This window comes from Panthera onca, chromosome A1, assembly GCF_046562875.1.
Source record: "Panthera onca isolate mPanOnc1 chromosome A1, mPanOnc1 haplotype 2, whole genome shotgun sequence".
Taxonomy (NCBI): Eukaryota; Metazoa; Chordata; class Mammalia; order Carnivora; family Felidae; genus Panthera; species Panthera onca.
In genome coordinates this window covers 147,575,975-147,587,789 of record NC_138339.1, presented here as the reverse complement: position 1 = coordinate 147,587,789, position 11,815 = coordinate 147,575,975, and positions in this window count along the sequence as shown.

Sequence of the window (11,815 nt, the reverse complement as noted above, 5' to 3'; positions counted from 1 at the left end):
ACAGAACCCAAAGCAGGCTCCAGGCTCTGAGCTCTCAACACAGATCCCGATGCAGGGCTCAAACTCAAAAACCGTGAGATCATGACCTGAGCTGAAGTTGGTTGCTGAACTGACTGAGCCACCCAGGTGCCCCTGAGGATTAATTTTTAATACCAAATCGTGAGGAGTCTTGAAATTTTCTAGCATCAGTTTCCGTATTAAATGAAGTAAATAACTTCACTCAGCCTATGAGAATTAAGGTTATTAAGCAATTTATATTTGTGATAACCTTTACTGGAGCAAAAGAATGATGTGATTGGAAAACACTTTGGGAAGAAACCTCTACAGAAATTTCCAGACCATAATTGGTTAACATGATAGTTTTTGTTTGCCTATAGGTGTTTTTTCTTACTGTTACCTGTTTTCACATTAGAAACTATAGGGTAGGGACACCTGAGTGGCTCAGTCTGTTAAGGTTCTAACTTTGGCTCAGGTCATGAACTCATGGTTTGAGCCCTGCCTGGGGCTTTCTGCTCTTGGCAGAGCCAGCTTTGGATCCTCTGTACCCTCTTCTTTCTGTTCCTCCCCAGTGTGTGCACTCACGTGCATGCGCTCTCTCTCTCTTTCTCTCTCTCTCTCTCTCAACATTAAAGAGGAGGAGGAAACTACATAGTAAATGTTAATTTAGTAAACAAGAACTGCCAGGTAGAAATATTTTTGGTTGTAGAATCCATAATTATTTAGATACAAGGGTTTTTTTATCGAAAGTATTGTCATTTTATGTGCATTACACTAGGATTTAAGTAGTCTATATATTTTAAACATAGAACACATGGAATTTTTTCATATGACAAATCGCGAAACCAGGCTGGGTTCCCTACATTATTCACAGGCAGCATTGGCCAATATAACAAGATTTATGTTTCTGAATTTGACTAGAAATTTAAGAAAGCTGACATTTTACCATAGAATCACTGCATGAATTATGCTTACGCTTCTGATGCAGTCCAAATATAGTAAATGTGCCCTCATAATAGTTGAACTATATTCTATGTGACAAGGTTTTTTTGTTTTCTCTCAAGTTTTTATTTAAATTCCAGTTAACATACAGTGTAATACTTGTTTCAGCTATAGAATTTTGACTCCACACTGAACAATACATAGTGCTCATCACAGTTGCAGTCCTTAGGCGAGCCTGAGTGGCTCAGTCAGTTAATGTCTAACTTTGGCTCGGGTCCCTATCTTGTAGTTCGTGAGTTCGAGCCCCGCATTGGGCTCTGTGCTGACAGCTGGGAGCCTGGAGCCTGCTTCAGATTCTGTGTCTCCCTCTCTCTGCCCCTTCCCCGCTCACAAGTTCTCTCAAAAACATTTAACCAGCGCACTCCTTAATCCCCGTCACCTGTTCAACCCATCTCCCCCACTCACCTCCCCTCTGGTAATCTGTCAGTTCTCTATAGTTAAGAGTCTTTCTTGGTTTTCCTCTCTTTTTTTTACCCGCTATGTTCATTTGGTTTCTTAAAATCCACATACAGTATTTATTTTGACTTATTTCATGTAGCATGATACTCTAGCTCCATCCATGTTGCAAATGGCAAGATTTCATTCTTTTTTATGGCTGAGTAATACTCCGTGTGTGTCTGTGTGTGTACACACCTTTTGTTTTTTGAGAGAGTGCATGCATGAGCAGGGAGAAGTGAAAGGGAGAGAATCCCAGACAGGCTCCATGCTGTCAACACAGTCCGATGGGCTCGATCGCACGAACCATAAGATCATGACCTGAGTGGAAATCAAGAGTCAGACATTTAACTGAAGCACCCAAACACCCCTTACATCTTTACCTATCCATCAGTTGATGGGCTCTTTTCCATAATTTGTCTATAGATAGTGCTACTATAAACATCAGGGTGCATGTATCCCTTCGAATCAGTATTTTTGTATCTTTTGGTAGAATACCTAGTTGTGCAATTGCTAGATCATGGGGTAGTTCTATTTTTAACTTATGAGGAACCTCCATCCTGTTCTCCAGAGTGGCTGCATCAGCTTGCATTCCCACCAGCAGTGTAAGAGGACTCCTTTGTCCATATCCTCACCAGCACCTGTTTCCTGAGTTGTTAATTTTAGTCATTCTGACAGGTGTGAGGTGCTCATTGTAGTTTTGATTTGTATTTCCCTGACAGTGATATTGAGCATCTTTTCATGTGTGTCTGTTGGCCATCTGTATGTATGATGAGGATTTTTAAAGGAGCATTTGATGTAAAGAAGAGGTTTTTCCCTGACCCTAACAATGTTGCTATGGAGGTTAAGGTGTCTGCCATCCTTGATTTTCCCCTCTGTTTCTATTCTACCAGTGCTGCTATATTACCTAAGCCTCTGGCCTATTCCTTACAAGTGCTTCAATTCCCAAATCAGTGTTTGCTTTCTTCATCAGAAATTAACTTTCTCAGAGTAGCTGAACTTAAGATGTAAGAAGAAAAAAATATCCATGCTATTTTTAAGAAGTTAATGATTGCTAACCCACATTCTCTTCTCAAAAGTATTTACATTCTTCACAGAGTGTTTGCTAATTCCTAGGTAAAATTTCTAGAATTTTGGAAATTAAAGTGAAATTTCACTAAAGATAGAAGAAATGTGTTAGTAGTTAAGGTGATACCTCTGGGATCATTATGTATCTATTGCCAACCTTCCCTTCTGTGAGCTCTGAGGTTCTTAGGGATTTATTTATATTTAGCCTTGTGCTTCTGAACTGATTTCCTTTCTAACTTTGTTTATATTGAGAGCTTGAGCGCACAGGATTGGGGGAGGGGCAGAGAGAGGGACAGAGAATCCCAAGCAGGCTCCGTAGTGTCAGCACAGAGCCTGACACGGGACTTGAACTCATGAACTGTGAGATACGACCTGAGCCAAAATCAAGAGTCGGTTGCCCAACCGCCTGAGCCACCCAGGCCCCCCTGAACTCATTTTCTGAAAGCACCAGATTTTTACCTGATAGTGCCCAGAGCTTCAGCACTGATGGAAAGGTTTAGAATGGCCAATGAATATATATGGGTCATTTGCAATTAGGTGTTTTTCATAATTGATGCTTCATAGTTTACTGTTTCTAAAACAATTGAAGCTATTTGTTTTTTAAAAACTTTTAGGGGCACCTGTGTGGTATGGTCGGTTAAGCGTCTGACTCTTCATCCTGGCTTAGGTCATGACTTCACGGTTCATGAGATTGAGCCCCAAGTGGGTCTTCATGCTGACAGTGTGGAGCCTGCTTGGGATTTCCCCCCCCCCCGCCCCTCACTCCCCACTCAATATAAATATCTTAAAAATTTCTTTAATTAAGGCATAATTGACATTTTAGTTTTAGGTATACAGTATATGTATATATTGCAAAGTCTAGTTAACATCCATTACCACACAGTTAAAATTTTTTCTTGTGATGAGAACTTTAAAAGAAAATTGTTTTTAACATTTTTATTTATTTTTGAGAGACAGAATGCAAGCGGGGGAGGGGCAGAGAGAGAGGGAGACACAGAATCTGAAGCAGGTTCCAGGCTCTGAGCTGTCAGCACAGAACTCAACGTGGGGCTCGAACCCACCAACTGTGAGATCATGACCTGAGCTGAAGTTGGATGCCTAAGCGACTGAACTACCCAGGTGCCCCTGTGATGAGAACTTTTAAGATCTACTCTTTTAGCAACTTTCAAATATGCAATAAGTATTATTAACCATAGTCCTCATGTTGTACACCATGTCACCATGACATAAGTAGAAGTTGTACCTTTTGACCCCTTTCACAACCATTTTGCCCACCCCCTGGCATCCCCTCTTCCTATCTTGTGACTACCATGAATCTATGAGTTTGTTTTGGGGGGATTTTCATTTGGTTTTTTAAATGCTTATTTATGTATTTTGAGAGAGCAGGCACACTAGCAGGGAAAGGGTGGAGAGAAAGAGAATCTGAAGCAGGTCCTCAGTGAGGATCCCAACTAGGAGCTTGATCCCACGACCCTCAGATCCTGACCTGAGCCAAAATCAAGAGTCAGATGCTCAACTGACTGAGCCACCCTGGAGCCCCTGGCTTTTTGGTTTTTGTTTTTTTCTTTTCATGGTGGTTTTTATTTTAGATCCCACTTATAAGGGAGATCATATAGTATTTGTTTTTCTCTATCTGGTTTCTTAGCATAATGCCTCAAGTTCCAACCGTGTTTTGTGTGCCATCTCAAAATGACATTCTTTTTCAGTGGCTGATAAAGCGTGTGCATGCGTGTATCATGTTTTCTTTATCCACTTAGGTTGTTTTCATATCTTGCCTTTTGTAAATAATGCTGCAGTGAACATGGGGGTGCATGTACCTTTTCAGTTAGTGTTTTCTTTTTCTTTGGGTGAATAGCTCAGAAGTGGAATTGCTGGGTCAGATGGTAGTTCTATTTTAATTATTTGAGGAGCCTCCATACCGTTGTCTGTAGTGGCTGTACCAACTTACGTTCTCAACAACAGTGCACGAGTATTCTCTCTTCTCCGCTTCCTCGCCAACACTTCTTTCTTGTTTTTGATAATAGTCATTCTAACAGTCGTGAGGTGATATTTGCTTTTGATTTGCATTTCCTTGATGACTAGTGATGTTGAACATCTTTTCAGGTGTCTGTTGGCCATCTGTATGTCTTCTTGGGGAAGACCTACAAGCTAAAGTTTTGTTTGGTTGGTTAATTGGTGTTGTTTCAGGTCCTGTGCCCATTTTTAAATCAGATTGTTTCTTTTCCTTTGAGTGGTAAGAATTCTTCATATATTGGATATTAACCCTCATCCACTATATGGTTTGCAAATATTTTCTCCCATTTAATAGGCTGCCTTTACATTTTGTTGGTGGTTTTTTTTTGCTGTGTAAAAGCTTTTTCGTATGATGTAGTCCCACTTGTTTACTGGTTTTGTTACGAAAAAACCCAAAAAGTCACTGCCAAGACTGATTGTCAAGGACCACCTGTGTTTACTTCTGGGCATTTTATGGGTTCAATTCTTACATTCTAATCTAGTCCATTTTGAAAACTTGATTTTTATGAGGCGTTTTGAAAAGTGCAGCTAAATAGGTTATTTGCAGTGTTTGCTGCTGCTTATTTGTCAGGTATTCATCAAAATTTTCGGGGTAGGTGAATAAAATTGACTCCTGCTGTTACTCATTTGGCAGCAGATTACCCTATGATATTTAGTAGTTCACGAAATTGAAAACCAGGGATGCCTGGGTGGCTCAGTCGGGTGAGTGTCTGACTTTTGATTTCAGTGTATGTCATGATCCCAGGGTTGTGGGATTGAGCCCTACATTGGGCTCCCCACTCAGCGTGGAGCTGCTTGGGGTTCTGTCTCTCCCTCCCCCACTGTCCCTCTCCCCCACTCACGTGCACACACACACACACACACACACACACACACACACACTCTCTCTCTCTCTCTCTCTCTCTCTAAAACAAAAAAAAAAAAAGTTTTTTTTTTTAAATTTTTAATGTTTATTTATTTTTGAGAGACAGAGAGTGTGAGCGGGGCAGGGGCAGAGAGAAAGGGAGACAGAATCCAGAGCAGGCTCCAGGCTCTGAGCAAGCTGTCAGCACAGAGCCTGACGCGGGGCTCGAATTCACAAACTATGAGATCACGACCTGAGCTGAAGTTGGACGTGGTTGAACTGAACCACCCAGGCGCCCCTAAAACAAAAATAAATTTAATTTGAAATCTATTCCTCTGAGTAATCTTGAAGAGCTAGATGCTAAACAAATTGGAAGTGATTTAGCCAAGTCTTTTCAGTTGTGTCTACATTGTGACTTAAACTCGGGTTTCCTAGATTCCAGAATTGTGCTTAAAGCACACTTCATTGAATCAAGAACCATCGGTTTGATTCTTGTTCACAGCTCTACTGTGAAATTACTTGGGATGAAATGGAAAGTAATAGTCAATAGGAAGTTTTATTATTTGGGTTCCATTTATTCATATTTCTTCAGTAGTTGGTATATAGCTTCAACCACCACATAGTTAAACGGTATGGTCATTTGAAAACATTTTGTTTTGGGGCTCCTGGATGATTCAGTTGGTTAAGTATCCAACTTCCGTTCAGGCCATGGTCTCGCGGTTCATGAGTTTCAGCCCCATGCAGGGCTCTGTGATGACAGCTCGGAGCTTGGAGCCTTCTTCAGATTCTGCTTGCGCCTCTCTGCCCCTTCCCAATTCTCACTCTGTCTCTCTCTCAAAAATAAACATTAAAAAATTTTTTCTAAAATAAACATTAAAAATTGTTTTTAATTAAAAAAACATGTTTTAAGTAGATAGGCACACACAAGTATTTAAAGCTTATCTTGACATGAATGAGTGAATGAATGAAGACACACTGTCAGGTGGACTGAGTTTAAATCCTTTCCAATTTGAAGTTTGTGATTCCCACAAAACTGGTGCAAACAAAATATTTTAATTTTTTTTTATGTTTTATTTTTTATATTTGAGAGAGAGAAACAGACAGAACAAGTAGGGGAGGGGCAGAGAGACAGAGGCAGAATCTGAAGCAGGCTCCAGGCTCTAAGCCGTCAGCACGGAGCCCGATGTGGGGCTCAAACTCCCGAACCATGAGATCATGACCTGAGCTGAAGTCGGACACTCAACCGACTGAGCCACCCAGGTGCCCCACAAACAAAATATTTCAAATGTAAACATCCAGTGCTGCTTAACAAGTTACATTTTCTTTTTTTTTTTTTTTAATTTTTTAATGTTTATTTTTTAGAGCGAGTGCACACACACGAGAGGAGGGAGGGAGAGGCAGAGAGACATAGAGACACAGAATCTGAAGCAGGCTCCGGGCTCTGAACTGTCAGCACAGAGCCAGATCTGGGGCTCGAACTTAGGCACCATGAGATCATGACCTGAGCCAAAGTCGGATGCTTAACTGACTGAGCCACCAAGGCGCCCCAACAGGCTACATTTTCAAATACTATGGTCAGAAGGATTCATTACAAATAATAGTATCAACAGTGGTATTAGTAATTGTTGGCTTAGTAGACTGAATGTTTGCAAATAAATAGGTCGAAACAATTTTAATTCTTAAAAGAGTTGATCATTTTACCTTTTTTAAAAAGTTCATTTATTTTTTAGAGTGTGCATGGAGGAGAGGCAGAGAGAAAGAATCCCAAGCCCTGGTCATTTTACCAATTTTAAGAGGTTGCTGTCTGCAGCTAAATCCTTAAGCTAATCCTAAATCCTTTGCTTGGTTAGCTAATTGGTTTTTTCTTTCTTTCTTTCTTTCTTTCACTCTTTCTTTCTTTCTTTCTTTCTTTCTTTCTTTCTTTCTTTCTTTCTTTCATAGAGGGAATGTAAAGTGAAAGACTGGTTAGTTTGGGGGCACCTGGGTGGCTCAGTCAATCCAACCTTTTGGGATATAGGTAATATGAATACACTTAATTTGAGTCATTTAGGGAAGCTGGCTAGCTCTATATTGATAATTAAAAAAAATTTTTTTAGAGAAAGTGTGTGCAAGCAGGAGAAGGGCAGAGAGAGAGGTGGAGAGAGAGAATCTTAAGCAGGCTCCATGCTCAGCACAGAGCCTGATGTGGCTTGATCCCATGGCCCTGGGATCATGACCTGAGCTGAAATGAGTCGGAGGCTCAACCGACTGAGCCACCCAGGTGACCCTACATTCGTAATTTAAAAAAATATAATGCAAAAGTATAATAGAATAATGAACTTCTAAGTACATACAGCCCAGCTTCAAAAATTAAAAACATTTTTGGGGCACCCGGGTGGTTCAGTTGCTTGAGGCTTTGACTTTGGCTCAGGTCATGATCTCGAGGTTTATGAGTTCAAGCCCACATCAGGCTCATTGCTGTCAGGGTGGAGCCTGCTTCAGATCCTCTGTCCCTCTCTCTGCCTTTCCCCTGCTTGTGCTCTCTCAAAAATAAATAAAACATTCTGCAGATTTTGTTTCATCTCTTCCTCAACCTATTTTCTTGTTGTGTTTAAATACAAATGCCAGATAACATATCATTTCACCCATGATATTTCTGTATACCTTTTAACAGATGAGTTTTAAAAAATGTAATCCATTGTCATACCTAACCAAATAATTCCTTACCTGATATTGAGTCTATATTTAAGGTTCATCTTTAAAAAAAAGTCATTTTATAGTTGATTGGTTTGAATCAGGACCCAGTCAGGGTCCACACATTACTAATATGTCTCAGGTCTCTCAGAATCACAAGATGTATCTTTTGCCCCCCACATTCTGTTTCTTTGCTAATGAAACTGGGTCATTTGTCTTAAAAGAATTTCCCATATTCAATATTTCACCATTGGAGTCCATTTCTCTAGTCCTCACTGATCCTGTAAACTGATGGTTGATGAAGGGAAAATTTTTAAATAGAATTCCTTCTAGTAAACACAGAAGTTTTACTAGAAATACAAAATGAAATACAAAATGTTAGAAAGACATTATGTTGTAACTCTTAATGAAATAATGGATCCAGGGGTGCCTGGGTGGCTCCATTGGTTAAGTGTCCGACTTCGGCTCAGGTCATGATCTCACGTGGGTGAGATCCCCACCTCAGGCTCTGTGCTGACAGCTGAGTCTGGAGCCTGCTTCAGATTCTGTGTCTCCCTCTCTCTCTGCCCCTGCCCTGCTCATGTTCTGTCTCTCAACAATAAATAAATGTTAAAAAATAAAAAATTAAAAAAAAAAAACATCTAGCAGATTACCTGGCATTTAGTGGTCCCTCTAATAAATAGCAGTTATTTTGTTTTCCATAAATGTTTTAACCCAGATGCCACCCACCACTTTTTTAAAAAATTTAACAAGGGGTGCCTGCCTGGGTGGCTCAGTCAGTTGGGCCTCTGACTTCAGCTGAGGTCATGATCTTGCGGTCTGTGAGTTCGGGCCCCATGTCGGGATCTGTGCTGACAGCTCAGATCCTGGAGCCTGCTTAGGATTCTTTGTCTCCCTCTCTCTGCCCCTCCCTTGCTCATGCCTCTGTCTCTGTCTCTGCCTCTCTCTCTTGCAAAAGCAAATAAACATTTTTTAAAAAATTAAAAAAAAATTTTTTTTAACAATGTTAATTGTTCCTCTTTATGGCACCAGAAAGTACTAAGCTACCAATAATTCTATTTTTGACCCCGTAAAATTGTAGCTTTTATTGTGACATTTACCAGTCAAGAATGTCTACTGTTCAGATACATTTTCTTAGATTCACTCCTTTCCTGGTTTTAGTTTGGTTTTAATTATTGCAATTTGGGGGGAAATCATACATAATTAAAAGACCAAGACATAGATTTAATTATGAAGATTTGAAACTGCCTTAAATATCTGTTGAGATAAGCCTCTCATAGGCTTAGTTCTTTCAGATACTGTTAGCAGCAGTTACATGTAATGAGATGAACTAAAGATAAATTGTAGATTTTGAGCAATTCCCATCTCCCCCTCCACCCCACCCTGTGACTTAAAATGTTTCCCATTAGAAATATAAATGAAAAAATTACTGGGGTGCCTGGGTGGCTCAGTCAGTTAAGCATCTGACTTCGGCTCAGGTCATGGTCTCCCAGTTCAGGAGTTGGAGCCCCACATTGGGCTCTGTGCTGACAGCTCAGAGCTTAGAGCCCGCTTTGGATTCTGTGTCTCCCTCTCTCTCTCGGCCCCTCCCCCACTCACACTCTGTCTCTCTCTCTCAGGAAATGAATAAACATGATGAAAGAAAAAGAGAAATATAAATGAAAATTACTTTTTTTTTTAAACTTAAAAAATCCCATGCTTTTAAAAAGCTGCTGGATTTTCTCTTAATTAAAGACAACATGGGCAGATATAATTTTGAATAAATGACAAGAACAGGCCTAAATGACATTTACAGTATGCCATCAGAAGAGGAATTTAATTTTAAAAGATCTTACTATTTCTTTTTTATATTTTTATTTTTTAAACTTTTTAATGATTTATTTTTGAGAGAGAGAGAATGAGCAGGGGAGTGGCAGAGAGAGAGGGAAGACACAGAATCCGAAGCAGGTTCCAGCCTCTGAGCTGTCAGCACAGAGCCTGATACAGGGCTCCAACCCATGAACCGTGAGATCATGACCTGAGCTGAAGTTGGACACTTAACTGACTGAGCCACCCAGGTGCCCCTCACACTGCCTTTTCTATGCAACAATTTCCTCAGGTCATTGAAGCTTAACCCTTTAAGCCTCAGAGCTTAATTTAAATCATTTTCACTGATAATTAAAAAATATGAGTAAGTACCTTTGCCTTCGTAAACAACATTTTGAACATGTGAACGTTTTCAGTGTTAACATTACTTATGATCTTCTGCAGTGGTCATCAACCCTATCTGACCCAAATAATTCCTTTTTGATTTTTGACTTACTTTTTTTTATATAAATTTTTTATTATTTATTTTTGAGAGAGAGGCAGCCTGTGAGCGGAGGAGGGGCAGAGAGAGAAGGAAACACAGAATCTGAAACAGGCTCCAGGCTTTGAGTTGTCAGCACAGAGCCCGACGTGGGGCTCAAACCCCCAAACCGTATGATCATGACCTGAGCCGACGTCAGACACTTAACAGACTGAGCCACCCAGGCGACCCTTATTATTAATTTTGAGAGAGGGAGGGAAAGAGAGAGAGGGAGGGAGGGGGAGAGAGAGAGAGAGAGAGAGAGAGAGAGAGAGAGAGAGACTCCCAAGCAGACTTCATGCTCAGCACTGAGCCTGACGCGGGCTCAATCCCACAAACCGCGACATCATGACCTGAGCCAAAACCAAGAGTTAGACGCTTAACCAACTGAGTCACCAAGGTGCCCCAATAATTCCTTTTTTAATAAAACATTTTATAACACCCTTTTATTCTGACGAATCTGAGCTCTTGTCAACCAGCAGGCTGCATTGCTGCACACTGCTGTTCACGGCCACAGGGAGGCGCAGGGGTACCACAAGGTACATATCCCTCCCTGCCCACACTGTATAGGAGCAACCCCACCTCCTCCTGCTGGTCAGGGTCAGTTACCCCCACCCAAATGATGACTCATTGACTTCAGGTCCCCAGACACAGAGCTCAAAGTGCCCTGGGTGGGAGCCAGAGCTTGTAGTTGAATGGCCCCTTGGTGTGACCCCTTTGAGGGGCGCCCGTATGGCTCAGTCAGCTACACGTCCCTCTCTTGATCTCGGCTTGGGTCATGATCTCTCGTTTCGTGGGATTGAGCCCTGTGTTGGGCTCTGCACTTGCAGAGCAAAGCCTGCTTGGGATTTTCTCTCTTCTCTCTCCTCTCTTTCTGCTCCTCCCCTGTTCTCTGTCTCTCTCTCTCAAAATAAATAAATAAACTTAAAAAAAAAAAAAAAAAAAAGAGCATAGCCCCTTGGAGAACTAGGATCTCCAGACTTGCAGGACCCACAGTTGGGAGGACAGCAAGTTCAAAATCCCCCAGCGAGTCATGGAGGGTGATGGTGTGTTCGGGCTACTCTCGCTCCTACTCTGTTCCGAGATTCCTGTATTACCGGGAACAGAGCATCATGTAGAGGTTCCTTATTTAATGCATATGCCACGACCTGAAAGGTGGCCCTGCAGCCTTTCAGAGGACAGTAGCCCTCTCTTATCCATGTTTCACATTCTGGGGTTTCAGTTATCTGTGGTCCACCACGGTCTAGAAGGAGATGATCCTTCTGGTGTATCGTCAGAAGGTCAATAGTAGCCTAACGCTATGTCACAAACCCCTGTGCCATTCACCTTCTTTCATCTCATCACATAGGCATTGTATCATCTCACATCGTCACAAAAAAGAAGCATGAGCACAGTGCAATAGATTTTGAGAGAGACCACAGTCACATAACTTTTGTTACAGTATCCTGTTATGACTG